Source organism: Alligator mississippiensis, chromosome 5 (genome assembly GCF_030867095.1).
Source record: "Alligator mississippiensis isolate rAllMis1 chromosome 5, rAllMis1, whole genome shotgun sequence".
Taxonomy (NCBI): Eukaryota; Metazoa; Chordata; order Crocodylia; family Alligatoridae; genus Alligator; species Alligator mississippiensis.
Window position 1 is genome coordinate 219495689 of NC_081828.1, and position 15189 is coordinate 219510877.

Here is a 15189-nt window from a genome sequence, read left to right on the forward strand (position 1 = left end):
GAGGTGATCCTCCCCCTCTATGCGACTTTGGTCAGGCCGCAGTTGGAGTACTGCATCCAGTACTGGGCACCGCACTTCAAAAGGGATGTGGCCAGCCTGGAGAGGGGTCAGAGGAGGCCACCCGCTTGGTGAGAGGGCAGCAGGACAGACCCTGTGAGGAGAGACTGAGGGACCTGAACCTGTTCAGCCTCAGCAAGAGGAGGCTGAGGGGGACCTGGGGGCTGCCTACAAGCTCATCAGGGGGATCAACAACAAATAGGCAGAGCTCTTTTCTCCCCAGAACCACCTGGGGTGACGAGGAACAATGGTTATAAGCTGATGGAGAATAGGTTTAGGTTGGAGATCAGAAAGCAATATTTTACAGTTCGGGTGGCCAAAATCTGGAACCAGCTTCCCAGGGAAGTGGTCCTCGCCCTGACCTTGGGCAAATTCAAGAGGAGGTTGGACAATCACCTGTCTGGGGTCTTGTGAACCCAGCATCCATTCCTGCCTGTGGCAGGGGGTCAGGCTAGATGATCTGTTCAGGTCCCTCCTGACCCGAGCTACTATGAAACTATGAAACTATGAAATCAATTTGGAACTTTTAAATGGTTCCTGATTCGATTCGGATTTGGAGATTTGGCTACTGAATTGGGCCAAATCTCCTCTGAATTGAACCAGCACCCGAAGTACTGCAGAGCCCTAATATGTGTGTGTGTGTGTGTGTGTGTGTGTGTGTATTATATATGTGTGATGGGCTAGCTGGTAGTGATTTGGCTCAGGGGTTTTGAAAGGATGAAAGATGATTGGAGGGCTTGGGATTCCCTTTCCTCACCAATCAGGCCCCAGAGACTCACCCTCCATGGCCCCTGATTGGCCCCTCGGATCACCTGGAGGGGAATAAAAGGGGCAGTGCACCTGACTGGAGAGACCAGTGAGGGAGGACCAGGAAGGAGTTTCAAAGAGCTGACAAGAGCTGGGCCAGCAGGGCGAGAGCAGTTGCCCCAGAAGTGCCTGAAGGAGTGGGACCTGCAGGCAGCGGTTGAACTCTCAGCAGCGTCAGAGCCCGGGTGGGTGCAGCAAGAGTGTGGCATGGTGCAGGCTGCCCCAGGCAGAGTGCAGCATGGGCAGCTGCAGGCTGGATGTGGCAGTGGGGGGACACACTTGACCCCTCTCCCTTAAACCCCACCTACACCAGCTCCTGGGACCAGGAGCACACGCCCCACCCACTCTTCACCCACACACATATATCATATGATCCCCAGCCCCACACACTACACATACACCATACAGCCCCCCATGTTCCCACACATACCCCACACACATATATATCCCACTACCCCACACATACACCCCACGACCCCCATACACACCATACATCCTTCACACACATTGTTTTACAGTTTCATAGTTGGTCGGGTCAGAAGGGACCTGATTAGATCCTCAAGTCCGACCCCCTGCCATGGGCAGGAAAGAGTGCTGGGTTCAGACGACTCCGGCAAAGTGTTTATCTAGCCTCCTTTTAAAGACCCCCAGGGTAGCAGCGAGGACCACTTCCCCTGGAAGTTGGTTCCGGATCCTAGCCGCCCTGACTGTGAAGTAGCGCCTCCTGATGTCTAGTCTGAATCTGCCCTCTGTCAGTTTATGCCTGTTGTTCCTTGTTACTCCCAGTAGTGCTTGGGGGAACAGGGACTCTCCCATTGCCTGCTGGTCCCCCTTGGCCAGTTTATAGTCAGCCACCAGATCCCCTCTCAGCCACCTCCTGTGGAGGCTGAACAGGTTCAGATCCCATAGCCTCTCCTCATAGGGCCTGCCCTGCTGGGTTCAAATATATCATACAACCACCCTGCCCCCCACCCCCCACACACACACCTACCGCCCCACTCGCCACCCATTCCCCTACACTTGCCCCATACCACACATACATACCCCACAATCCCCCACCCTCTACACATGCCCACTATGCAGCCAACACCACACTAACACCCCACAACACACACCACACACATGCACACATATATCCCACAACCCACCACATCCACACACACATCCCACACCATGCACACATATACCCCGATGCATATCATGCATCATCCCACACATACTACCCACCCTCACACACCCCCACATCACACCCCCGCCAAACCAAATATACACCCCAGAACCCAACACATGCACCCCACTCCCACAAACACTTCATCACAAATACCTCCATAACCCATCCCACACACACCCTTCCACCCCAAACACACCCACCCCCATATACATCCCACACCACACACACATAAACCCAACACACCCCACAACTACCCCCTCACACACCCCACATCCAACCCTGCACACCTCACACACTCCTATATACACCCCCATATCCCCCACACAGTAAACAAGAGGAAGACTTTATTTAGGACTATTATGCAGTCATCTCTAGATGCACTACTCAGACACACACAAATCAGGACAGAAATATTTTTAAAAATAAATTTAGAATATATTATCATAGATGTTTGATTTTTAATATATGATTTGTTTTTTTCTCTGTAATTTGTTAAAATGGTATCCTTTGAAAGATGTTGCGTGGCCCTTGATAGTTAACCAGAACTCATTAACTAGCCTTCCAGCCAAAATAATTGCTCACCCCTGATGTAAATCCATCTGTATGAGGTTGGAGATTTTTGAGGGAGGCAGCAGTGTTGGGTCCTTCCCTTCCTAACACAGACATTCGTTCATTAACAATGTTCTGTACTTTTAGCAAAGACATCCTTAACTTTCTCTCTCAGTACAACATTGTCGTTCCCCCCTCCTGGCAGCACTTACAGGCAGGGAAGGGAGAAGGGGGGAAGAGTCCCAGAAAAAGGGAGGGGAAAAGGAACAAAAGAAGGAAGGGGTCACATTTAAACATGTATGAGTGGAAGAACTGAAAGAATGCCTGCAGCCTCCTCACTTTGCTCGTCACCGTGTGCTCCAGCCCTCACACACAGGGCAACACACTCAAGTTACAGTTTCCCCCTGCTCAGGCTCACACCTCCCACCCACTACTGTGGTTTTCTAGCAACCTTTTCCAAACTTCCCTGAACAATAAACAGCGTCCAGTAAAAAATTCAACACCTGAGTGCAGGCTCCCAGAAGCACTTGCCCCAGGGCCTCCTAATGAGACCCCTGCCAGGGTTTTCCTGTTCTGAATCCATGACTGGTTAACATGAAACACAGACTGACCCCGTGCCCAGGGGAGTGTGATCACAGCTAAAGCACAGGGTCCCACTCATCTTACTTATCCTCCTCCTGCCCACCCCCCCCCCGCCCACTCAGCTGCCTGAGCACTAACTTTGTAGCTGACTGGTTTTTTTCATAACTAGATGCCTATTTTTGCTGAATGATAATTATACATCTGTATGATCTAAATTCGTTGCACAATTAGCTAGGTAATAAGAAGAGATACAGCATTTCAGAGGCCATGTGTGGCAGAAAACAGGCCTATTTCACAGCTCCTACCTCCAAGGGGATTTCCTTAACAACGAAGCTAAGGGAAGACGGAAAAAGCTCTGCACTCATCGTGGAGAGATACACCTGGACTTCAGTACCATTTCTGACATGGTCCCACCTGCCATTTGAAAGGAACAAGTGAAGAGGGTGATTCAATATTCAGGCACCCAACTTGAGATGGTTTTAAAGGACCTGTTTTCAAAGGAGAGGTTAACCTTAGTGCTCAGGTGCTTCTCAGAACCAGGTTCCTTCCAAAAGCTGTCAAGCAGGCATCCAAACTCACTAGCTAGTTTTGAAAATCTTGATAATAAAGTGCCCAGAACAATCCTAAGTGCTGTACAAATAATAACTGTTAGGGATGAGCAGCAGATGATGAGCATTTCCAGTGCATTCATGCCCAGTAAAAGCTGCTCTCTAGATATCATAGACTTCTTTCAAGCACAGAAACAAGAGCATACCTTGGTGCTGGTGACACTGTTTGGAGTAGCTGTGTTCTGCCTGCAGAGTCTGCTCCAAGCTGCACCCCACAGTAGTGGGGTTTCATGGAGGAGTTCAACTCTTATACACTTCTGTCTATTTATAAATCAGTTTCAGATTCTAGTCTGTAGGACATTAACTAGAGCTGCTAAATGGAACCAGGCCATGGGACTGAGAACTTGATTGCTCAGCAACTCCACTTACAGGAAAACTATCTGGGGGGTGGAGGGAGAGCACTGTTTTCTCAGCTGAGCAAGTCAGGAGGTTCCTGCACAAGGAGGGGCTGTACCTGCTGTGCTGTCCCTAGGGATTCACCCCCTGGGGGTCTGGACAAAGGGGGTCTCTAAGTACCCACTTACACCCATTCCCACAGTGCCTGTCTTCAAGAAAGGTTGAGCTTGTCACTACCAGAACCTGACAGCCGGAGGCTTTGCACTGCAGCGGCATGCTTGCTACCTGGTAAGGTAAGAGTGACTGAGGCCTCAGAGATTCATGGTGGTCCCATTCTCATTCTGTTGGGCTCACATCCCCTTTTAATGAACGTTTCAGTACTCTACAAAATGCCATGTTACCAAAAACCCATGCCTGTGCAGCATTTAGAAACAAGACTGGAGCCTGTCTATGACCAGAGACCAATTGCAAGTTCAGACGCAGAACTGAGGGACAGTTTCCATTTCCCTCATGATGACCCTTTTTCTACAACAAACACAAGTACACTTCCCATGGTCCTCCATTTCCTCTTAGAAAGCAAAGTACCCCTACCATCCAAGTCAGATAGGGTGTGGACCAGGTCTGTAGCCCAACTTTTTATTGATTAGACCCAAAGCACAAGAATGTGCACTGGTCTCTATACCTATCTACACCCAATATTTGTGTGTGGCTTATTTTAATAGATGTTCTCTGATTGGTGTTATTCATATATCTTTATTTCACTGGGACGTTGGGAACTGGACTGAACCAGTTCCAGTATGGACTTAGAAGGTAACAATTAGCTGGAGTCTGTGTCCTTGTGCGAAGTACACTTCTGGGAGAGAGGATATCTTGTCTCTCATCCTCACCTTCTGGGAATGCTCTATTTCTAGTTCTGTTTCTTGCACGGCGCTGTAATGTCTACAAAGGTTTGCTCTGAAACAGGCTTTGGGGCCTCCTTTAGCCCCTCTTGTACAGCTTTGTATAAGGTCCCTGAAAAGGGCCAGGGCAGACAGGAGGTGAATGAAGACACATGGCTCTTTTGACAGGGTTCTAGCTGACTACATACAACTCAGATCTCAGCAAAAAGCAACAAAGCAGTTGTTACATTTAGATGCTATTAGGCACTCTAAAAAAGCAATTATTTGTGCTTAGCCTGGCCTAATTGGAGTAGCTTAAATAGATTCTTATTCTACTTTCCCAGGCTACTGTTTATGATTTAAATTAGAGTGTATTGGTTCTTGATAGGACAGGAGTGTAAGCATATACTATTCATGACTTGGTTTGCAGTCTATGCCAGTCAGTGTGGTTTGACAGTCACTGACTGCATCTACAGCCTACAGCAAGACATGGGCCTGAGGAGTGGATGAAGACTAGGAAGATCTGGTAGGAAGCTGGTGGCATGGGATGAGCAAGCCACCTTGGTTAGCTGGTTGACAATAGCCAGGATGGTCACGTTCCCCTTGGACACATCCTATTCTACAATGAAATCATAGAATCAAGCAGTCATAGAAAATGAGCATTGGAAGGGACATCAAGAGGTTATGTAGTCCAACCCCCACTTGAAGCAGAACCATCCCCAATGGTATCAACCCAGCTGAGGCTTGTCTAGCTGGGTCTTAAACACCTCCAAGCATACAGAATCCACCACCTCTTTGGGTAACCTATTCCTGTACTTTACTACCCTTAGGGTGACAAAGTTTTTTTTCCCCAATATCCAACCTAAACTTCCCTTGCTGCAACTTGAGCCCATTGCTCCTTGTTCTGTCATCTGCCCCCACTGAGACCAGTCCAGCTCCATTCTTTTTGCAGCCCCCCAGCAGGGAGGTGAAGGCTGCTATTCAATCTCCCTCGGTCTTCCCTTCTGCGGACTAAATGAGCCCAGTTCCCTCAGCCTCTCCTCACAAGTCATGTCCTGCAGCTCCCAAACCATTGTTGCCTTCCACTAGAGTGTCTCCAATTTTTCTACATTGCAACATAGAATTTTTACACATTATTTCAGCTGCAGGGCTGCTTAATATGTTTTGGTGAGCTGGGGAGGGCTGCAAGGTAGCCCCACCCCCTGGTCACCATATTGGGACTGAAAGTCCTTCCCCTAGCTGCAGACCTTTGCCACCAGAAGTCCCTTCCCTTGATCAAAGAAGCACTCCATTTGGGAGGGAGGGGTTGTCATCTGAGCCAGAAAAAAACAAAATCACACACTAAAAGTCAAGCATGTAGTGTATATAGAGATGACTACATAACAGGTCAAAAATAAAGTCTTATTCTTGTATTTTGTGTGTGTGTGTGTGTGTGTGTGTGTGTGTGTGTGTGTGTGGTGGGCTATGTGCATGTGGAGTTTGTGAGGGGATGTGGCTGTGTGGGTGTTGGTTACAAAGGACCAACTCACAGGATCATCATAAAATTCTAGTTTATTAGACGGATGCAAAAGTCAGATTATAAACCTTGGGGATGATCCCCTCAAGAACACACACTTTCATGCACAGACACACACACTCACATTAGCTAGCTATGAACACTAAGCACCGGTGTCAAGACATACCTATTCTCAAACAGTGGAGTCCACCGTCAACGGTCAGTTGAGGCTTCTTTCAGTGCGATGTTGCTTCAGAAGGGGGTTGCCGGCCGGTCCTTCTGGCTCAGCAGGCAGGGTGCTGGTCAGGTCAAAAAGAGGGCACCATTGGGGGTCATTCTTCTCTGCCTTTTATCCCTGACTGGCATACTTTGGTGAACCCAATTTTTGGGCTTACCCAATCCAGGGGTCATTGACCTCATGGGATGGCCCCCTTTGTGGTTGCTGGATGGCAGCTGTCAGCCTCAGGGGTCACGTCTACAGGCATGTGCAGTCTCAGGAGTCTGTTGATGAAGTTTGATTAATTCACTGCTGTGATGAATAGGGCTCTGGGGGCAGTTGATCAGGGGAGGGTATTCAGTCCCAAGAGTTGGTCTTTCGTGTTGATTAATTCAAACCAGGGCTTCTGTACCTTTAATAGCGATGTTTCCAGGAGTTCCTGGCTCCATATTGATCCTTTCCTCTCCTTAGTCTGTGGTTTTATAAGTGTTAATTACCACTCATTATTTGTTAACCTGTCTAGCTACCGTGTTACGGAATCAGTCAATATTCGTTCAAGGACCTGCTCCATACAGAGAAGCCACGTTTGGGTTCCTGCGCTTGTTGATGTTGTTACATGGTACAACTTCCTTTTAAAATTAAAGTACATTTGTTACAAAGTTAAAAAGCATAAAATATAAAACATAAAAGGGTGAAATGCCATGGCACATTTAACAAATACACCAAATGCAATGGGGGCGGGGAGGATACATACTGATGCAGAATACTATTTTATACCCATAAAAGCATCTACAAACTGTATTTTTATTACAAGCACACCTTATATTCTATTAAATATATATATATAATAAAAGAAGAAGAAGGAGGAAGAAGGAAAAGATAGAAAAGAAGAAGCATCTCCAACAGGGGGCAAATACTGCAAAAGGGGCTTTTTGCCACATGGAGGGGTTTCACACTGGGGGCGACCAGGCAAAAAAGGTTTCTTGCTACATGGCGGGGCTTAGGGTATGTTGCGGAGTGTGTGTATATGGGGGTTTGTGGGAACAGGCTGTGAGTGTGTGGGGTCTGTGGGGTGTGGGAGAGGGTGCAGGGTGTCGGGACCCTGCCCACACACTCCCCGCCCCATGGCGCACAACTCCTGCTGCCAGCAGCAGCAGCAGCAGCAGCAAGCTGAGGCTGTCAGGGCATGCGTGATGCTGCTCCTCCGTAGTGCACAGCTTCAGGCAGTGCTGCACATGGCAGCAAGGAGTGCAGCCCGGCCAGCACACCTTCATCATGTGGTGCTTCCTACCACACACATGTAGCTCCTGCCATTCATACACTATCAGAAAGAAGCCCCATGTGTTGGAGCCAACTGCCTTCCACACTCCCTGCCACCATGGAAGCAGGGGGACTTGGTGGGGAAGGCAGCTTCCCCCTGCTCCACTTCCAGTGGAGTCCTGGCAGGTGCACTTGGTGGGGAAGGCAGCTGGCTCCATTGTGCAGGGCTTCCCAGTGAGTGCAAGGAGCTGCATGTGTATGACAGGGAGCATCAGGTGATAAGGCCGGCTGGTCGGGCTGCGCTCCTTGCTGGCATATGCAGTGCTGGCCGTAGCCACATGTCCCTGGGCAACAGAGCCACAAGTGCCCTGTCGGCCGCTGCCTTTTGCTGCTGCCAGCAGGGCCTTTGTGCTGGGAGTGGGGGGGCGGTGTGGATGGTCCCCACACACCCCCACCCTCCCTCACAACCATACCCTGCCCACCTGATCTCCACGCTCCCACTGGGCACAGCCTTTGCACTCCGACCAGCCCCATCCTCATGCTCCCTGCCCTCGGCAAAGTCTTTGAAAAAATTATCAAGGTTCACATTTGTGAGAACCTGGCAGGACAAATTATGCTGAGGGGAAACCAGCACGGGTTTGTGGCAGGCAGATCGTGCCTGACCAATCTAGTCTCTTTCTATGACCAGGTTACGAAACGCCTGGACACGGGAGGAGGGGTGGATGTAGTATACTTAGACTTCAGGAAGGCCTTCGATACGGTGTCCCACCCCATACTGGTGAACAAGTTAAGAGGCTGTGACTTGGATGACTACACAGTCCGGTGGGTGGCAAATTGGCTAGAGGGTTGTACCCAAAGAGTCATGGTGGATGGGTCGGTCTCGACCTGGAAGGGTGTGGGCAGTGGGGTCCCGCAGGGTTCGGTCCTTGGGCCAATACTCTTTAATGTCTTCATCAGCGACTTGGACGAGGGAGTGAAGTGTACTCTGTCCAAATTTGCAGATGACACAAAACCGTGGGGAGAAGTGGACACGCCGGAGGGCAGGGAACAGCTGCAAGCAGACCTGGACAGGTTGGACAAGTGGGCAGAAAACAACAGGATGCAGTTCAACAAGGAGAAATGCAAAGTGCTGCACCTAGGGAGGAAAAATGTCCAGCACACCTACAGCCTAGGGAATGACCTGCTGGGTGGCATGGAAGTGGAAAGGGATCTTGGAGTCCTAGTGGACTCCAAGATGAACATGAGTCAGCAGTGTGAGGAAGCCATCAGAAAAGCCAATGGCACTTTATCGTGCATCAGCAGATGTATGACGAATAGGTCCAAGTTGGTGATACTTCCCCTCTATCAGGCTCTGGTCAGACCACAGTTGGAGTACTGCGTGCAATTCTGGGCGCCGCACTTCAAGAGGGATGTGGATAACCTGGAGAGGGCCCAGAGAAGGGCCACTCATATGGTTAAGGGCCTGCAGACCAAGCCCTACGAGGAGAGACTAGAGAAACTGGACCTTTTCAGCCTCTGCAAGAGAAGGTTGAGAGGAGACCTTGTGGCTGCCTATAAGTTCATCATGGGGGCACAGAAGGGAATTGGTGAGTATTTATTCACCAAGGCGCCCCCGGGGGTTACAAGAAATAATGACCACAAGCTATCGGAGAGCAGATTTAGATTGGACATCAGGAAAAACTTCTTCACAGTTCGAGTGGCCAAGGTCTGGAATGGGCTCCCAAGGGAGGTGGCGCTCTCCCCTACCCTGGGGGTCTTCAAGAGGAGGTTGGATATGCATCTAGCTGGGGTCATCTAGATACAGCACTCTTTCCTGCCTATGCAGGGGGTCGGACTTGATGATCTATTGAGGTCCCTTCCGACCCTAACATCTATGAATCTATGAATCTATGAATCTTGCCTAGCTGCAGCTTCTCCCCTGCTGCAGAACAGCCCTCCCCCCTGCCTCCTCACACTCATCACTTCCCTATTTGGTGCCCAGAGCAAGCACTGCAGCAGGGAGACAAATTGGAACTGCTAGAGGCCAAGGAAGCCAAGCTGGTTCCTCGGCAGCTTCAGCATTGGTGGCAGCAGCCCTGCCCAAAATTTGTGTTTTGTTTGAATTAGGTCTTTCCATGCACCAGGGTAGGAGTGAGGTGTGTGGGTTGGGAAGAGTACAATTTATTGGTGGTTTCCCATGGGCCAGATGGAATTGCCTGGCAGGCTGGATCTGGCCCATGGTCCATATTTTGCCTGCCTCTGGTATACATTCTTTCTGTAGTGGGGGGCCCAAAACTGGATATAGGGCTCCAGATGTAGCCTCATCAGTGCTGAATAGAGGGAAAGAATCAATTCCTTTGATCTGCTTCTACCAATGCAGCCTGTGGCGGGCTAGTAGAGGGTGCTCCTGCATTGAGCTACCCACCTCACTGCTCCTGACCAACTTCAAGGCTCCAAGTGAATCCCAGGTGGCACCACCTGTCTGGCCGACCTCCTTCCTGGAGCACACCTGCAAACTTGGAAGTAACGCTGCCACCACCCAGAGTCTAGACTGCTTTTGGTCCTGTGCCCTCTGGGAAACACAGGCCTGGTAGTCCTTGAGAGTACTTGACCCATTGCAAGAACTTGGGGTGCTTTCCTCAGTCTGAAACACAAATAGTGAGCCTTTAGTTAGCTGAACCAGGAGGACTCCAAGGTCTCCCATGCTAGGTACAAAGGAGAACTTGATTGGTTACAAGAAGTAGGTTTGGAATAGGGTACAGGGTAGAGCAGTACCAGAGAAATACCTTAGAGCAAACAGTGACATAGTAGCTTTTGATCACACATCTGAGTTATTCCAAGCTATATATCCAGTTAGATCTCAGGTAGCTTACTCACAAGTATCATCCAGAGGCAGGTGGAGATTTCCTCTGGATGCAGGCAGTTCATTGACCATGAGTTTCAAGAGAGAGAGAAAGTTCAAATGGTCCAGCTTCTCTGGGAGTTTTCATCAAGGCTACTGCTCTGCCTCCTGTGCAGTCCTTCACTTATACAGCCCTTATGACCTCATTTACCTGATCCAGTGAAAGCCAGCAACTGTTGATTGCCAAACAACCAATTTGAAATGCATCACTGGTTGCTGGGTAGACTGGCAGGGTCTTTAGCTCCCCCCCAGTCATGTTGGCATTGCTTAGAAAAATAGGGATTTTAAGTTTCCTACCGAGATACATGATGCCAATCACGTAGGTAGAGGGAGCAGGTTGCCCCCCCGCCTCAGGAATGTATCCAGCTCAGGTCACAACTCAGGGTTACCTGTAGCAGATGGGGTAGGGGTGTCTGCCCTCTGCAGTGACCATGGTAACCAAATTGTCAGATAGCAGAGTTTGGGGAGAGACAGACATGGTATTCTGCCACACAGCCCAGGATACCGGTAGCCTTCTTGCCAACAAGGGCACATTGCTGGTTTATATTCAGCTTCTTGCTCACTGTCACCCCCAAGTCCTTTTCTGCATAGCTGCTGCCCAGCCAATCAGTCCCCAGCCTGCATGGGATTGTTCTGTCCTAAGTTCAGGACTTTGCACTTGTTCTTATTGAAGCTCATGAGATTTCTTTTGGCTCAGTCCTCCTCTCTCAGAATCCTAGCCCTACCCTCCAGCAAATCTGCTACTCCTCCAGATTGGTGTCATCTGCAAACTTGCCTCCCATCTTCCAGGGCACTCATGAAGAAAATGAACAAAACTGGCCTTAGGACTAATCCCTATGGGGGTTAGATCAGGTGAAAAGGGTCACTTCTGGGTGCTCCTTCTGAGTCTTGGCACTGATGGCTGTCACTTTGGGGTGGACAAGAGAGTTCCATATTCAGAAGATAGACCAAAGAGGATTCTGGCACCTTTTTAAATCATCTCATGAGTACTGGGTCTGACTCAAGATTTCTGTTTTTTGGATTGCCATATGGAGAAGGGACTATACCTGGGGCAGTAAAGCATGAATTCCAGTGCAGATGAGGCCAGAAAGAGGAGGTGGACGTGTAGAAATGGCACTCTGGTCACATGGTGTCTTATTGCAACAGAACGCTTTCTCAGAAATGAGAGAGAGATAGGAATTAAAAACCACCTCTGGAAACTAAAACTTGTCTGAGTCTGCATTGGTGGTGGAAGTAGTTGAATGTTGTTCCTCAAAATGATGCCAAGTGTGCTGGTAGCATTGCCCAGAGCTCAGCACTTTTCTTTACTAGCAAAGTGGTAAGGAGTGCTGTTGGGAGAGATCTGGTAGGTCCTAAGAACCTAAGGCCCATGGGTGCAGTCAGATCTAGTCTCAAGGGCAGAGAAGAAACACGCAAACCACACAAAGGCATGTTAGGAACCCAAGGAGGTAAGTCCTGCATGGAAACTCCTCCAGGTTGAAGTCAGAGCTCCCCCAGCTCCACCATGAAGTGGTGATGAAAATGGCACGGTCAGAAACAGGAGTGTTAGGGTAGCTTGTCCTATTTTATGCTTTAAAGTTGCTGCTGTTTATAGTGATGAATTACAGAATTGTTTAAACTTTTCTTGTATACTCAGCCTAAAGTTCTGTATAGCCTCATTGTTATCTGAACTTTTCATTTTGCTGGTGTCTGCAATATCAGCTGGCCTGGCCTCTTGCAAGCAGCTTATGGCCTTGAGTTTGCTCGCATGATGTTTCTTTCCTTTTCTATCACTGTGAGAAGTTTTTCTAACACAACATAGTAATGGTGAAATGATTGTTAATGAAAAGTGATAAAGGAGACCAATGGACAATGTCCAAAGTAAGACACTGGAAGAAGGCCAAATTAAGAGGTGTGCCCAGGATGAGTCTGTTAAACAAAGGAATATGCTGACAGGATAAAACATAGACAAGTTGCAGAGAAACCAACCTGAAAGGAAGGGGTCATCAAAAAGGGAACAGAAAGAAAGTTAAGTGGCTCATTGTCATCATCATAAATCCAGTTTTTAACACCTATCTGGACTGTCCCAGCCAACAGCACACCCTTTCCTTCAGGAACTGAGTGACTATCTTTTTCTGTTGAGCAGAGTAAAATCTAGGATTGGATGAGATCATTGCACTAAGTTTTTTTCCTCTCTCTCTCACTATAGAAACTGCTAAGATAATACTTATTGTACTAGTAAAGTTAGACTTTGATTTTAGGATGCTGAGTTGTCTGCATTTGTATTTCATGTTACATTTAAGGGTTAATTGTGCTTTATTGATCCCTAAGCACTATCTTCTGGACAGTGGTGATGCTAACAGATAGCCCAAGAGACAAACCAGACTCCCTTTCAGCCAAGCAGGTCCAGGACTGACCAATGGGCCAGATGGACCTAGGGGTAATAATAGTCCATAGCGTGAACATGAGCTGTCAGTGTGATGCAATAGACAGCAGGGCAAACATGTGGCACCCACAAGGACAGCCCAGCCTGAAGAACGAGAACATTGGGAACCTGCAAGCCATGGGGCAGCCAGCAGTACAGCACAGGTAAGCAATAAGCAGGTAAGAAACATGGGGCCCCTTGGGACTCGGAGCGGGGGGGGGGGGCAGCAAAGGCACCAGTCACAGGGCTCAAGTGCCTATATACTAATGCTAGGAGCATGGGGAACAAGCAGGATGAACTAGTGAACCTGCTTGCACAAAACACCTATGACTTAGTAGGGCTAACGGAAACCTGGTGGGATTCGTTCCACGACTGGGCGGTACATATTGAGGGTTATAGGCTGTACAGAAGAGACAGGGTGGGGAAGAAAGGGGGAGGGGTTGCGCTCTATGTCAATGAGCAATATACATCGACCCTCATCAAGACAGAATCAAAGGATGAGGAAGTACAAGGATTGTGGGTTAAGTTACATGGGGGGCAAGGAGAAAGGGATTTGGTGGTAGGGGTCTGCTACAGACCCCCACACCAAGGGGAAGAACTAGATTCGGGGATCGTGAGGCAGCTCTCGGAGACCATAAAAGCTAAAGAGGCGGTAGTCATGGGGGACCTAAACTACCCGGACATCTGCTGGGAGACGCAGACTGCAAAGTCCCACCGCTCACGCAGGTTTCTAGCCTGTGTACAGGACCTCCACCTGACACAGGAGGTACACTGTCCCACTAGGGGGAATGCCTTACTGGACCTGGTATTGGCAATGGGGGATGACATGGTAGGGGACCTACAGATCGGTGGTCACCTGGGGGACAGTGATCACCAAATAATAGAATTCACCATAAGACGGCGAGTGGGTAAGGTAACTAGTAGGGTGAAAGTGCTAGGCTTTAGGAAAGCTGATTTCAATGAACTCAGGTGATTAGTCAAGGCTGCACTGCAGAGTAGGAGTTTTGAAGGGATGGGAGCCCAAGAAGGGTGGCTGTGCCTTAAGGAAATGATCCTTCGGGCACAAAGGGAGACGATCCCGATGCAAGGCAAAAGAGGGAAAGGGGCCAGGAGGCTTCCCTGTCTGACCAGAGAAATCCAGGGCAGCCTACGGGCCAAAAGGAGGGCACATAAAAAGTGGAAACAGGGAGAGATCACCAAAGAGGAGTATACCTCCTCTGCTAGCGCTTGTAGGGAGGCAGTTAGACAGGCCAAAGCTACCATGGAGCTGAGGATGGCAACCCAAGTAAAGGATAACAAGAAATTGTTTTTTAGATATAATGGGAGTAAAAGGAAGACCCAGGGAGGAATTGGACCCCTGCTAAATGGGCTGAAGCAATTGGTGATGGACAGAGGGGACAAGGCTGAACTCCTCAACGAGTTCTTTGCTTCAGTGTTCCTAAGCGAGGGGCACGACAAGTCTCTCACTGGGGCTGTGGAGAGGCAGCAGCAAGGCGCCAGACTGCCATGCGTAGACCCTGAGATGGTGCAGAGTCATCTGGAAGAACTGGATGCCTTTAAGTCGGCAGGCCCGGATGAGCTCCATCCGAGGGTGCTGAAGGCACTGGCCGACATCATTGCAGAGCCACTGGCAGGAATATTTGAACGCTCGTGGCGCACGGGGCAAGTCCCGGAGGACTGGAAAAGGGATAATGTGGTCCCCATTTTCAAGAAGGGGAGGAAGGAGGACCCGGGCAACTATTGGCCAGTCAGTCTCACCTCCACCCTTGGCAAAGTCTTTGAAAAAATTATCAAGGCTCACATTTGCGAGAGCCTGGCAGGGCAAATTATGCTGAGGGGAAACCAGCACGGGTTCGTGGCAGGCAGATCGTGCCTGACCAATCTAGTCTCTTTTTATAACCGGGTTACAAAATGCCTGGTTGTGGGAGGAGGGGTGTATGTCGT

At 49.3% G+C, this 15189-nt stretch overlaps 1 protein-coding gene across 1 annotated transcript in view; it reads right to left on the reverse strand.

The window, feature by feature from the left end:
* The window catches only part of LOC102566478 (uncharacterized), a 29005-nt gene extending 24967 nt beyond the window's left edge, over positions 1-4038 (reverse strand). Inside the window, exon 1 of the mRNA XM_059729394.1 lies at positions 3921-4038. The gene's annotated coding sequence lies outside the window, so the exon portion shown is untranslated. The remainder of the gene's footprint in view (positions 1-3920) is intronic.
* Positions 4039-15189: the final 11151 nt, after the last annotated feature.